The following is a 1,017-nucleotide window of genomic DNA, read 5'->3' on the forward strand; positions in this document are numbered from 1 at the left end:
AATGAATTGAGTTTATCTAAATTTAAATTCAACTTATTTAATTTATAAATTTAATTTTAAGTTCAATCTTAGCTCACCAACTCCAAAATTAATTTATCGAACTATTAATGAATCAAGTGGGAACCGATTCGTCCACTGGTTTGATTTACTTTTAGCCTCAATATCACTGTCACCTTTCCCAACAATAAGGCGGTGGTTAACGAAGAATTCAAAGTCTACACAACATATGTGATCCTAATGAATACACGATCTAGGTTCAGATAGAAGGGTCACATTAATTGTACTCGTGTATTTCATTTGAGTGAATATTATTCTTACAAACGTACACAACTAAAATTAGTTGTACAATGAAATTTAACTCGTGTGTAGCCAAAATCAAATCAGATTGATCTTTTTCTGATGATTATTCAAAAAGCTTAGGTCTGAAAAGTAATTAACTTCATGCTTAGCTTTCTCTATCATTTTTCTTTTTTGGTGCTGTATATACGAATTCTATTATCTATCTATTATATATTATCAAAACCAAATTTTGTTAATTAATAATATAACTGATATAATATATTTTTAAAGATATTATTTATTTCTATTTTAATTTATTTAAATACGTTAATTAATTAATTAATAATTTGATTTATCTATATCTATATTTTATAACTTATTCATCGTAAAAAACTATAAATGCTTTCATTTTTTTTTATTAATTAGTCTTCCATTCGATATTATTTTTTTTTATGATGTATTATTTCTACTCTTTGACTTTTTTAATGAACTATAAAATATTATTATTTGTTTTTTGTCTAATAATCATTTTCTATAGAAAATGATACTAAGTTGAACAATAGTTAATTCCAAATTAAAAAGTTATGTTAATTGGTACAAGTATTATCGTATTTAATTTAACTTAATTTTTATATTAATATAATTGATTGAAAAAAATGATAAATAAAATTACAAAATAATTAGAAAATAGAATGTTCGTAATTATTTTAGAATAGATAATGAAATAATAAATTATAG

The sequence above is a fragment of the Arachis ipaensis genome, chromosome B05 (genome assembly GCF_000816755.2).
Source record: "Arachis ipaensis cultivar K30076 chromosome B05, Araip1.1, whole genome shotgun sequence".
Taxonomy (NCBI): Eukaryota; Viridiplantae; Streptophyta; class Magnoliopsida; order Fabales; family Fabaceae; genus Arachis; species Arachis ipaensis.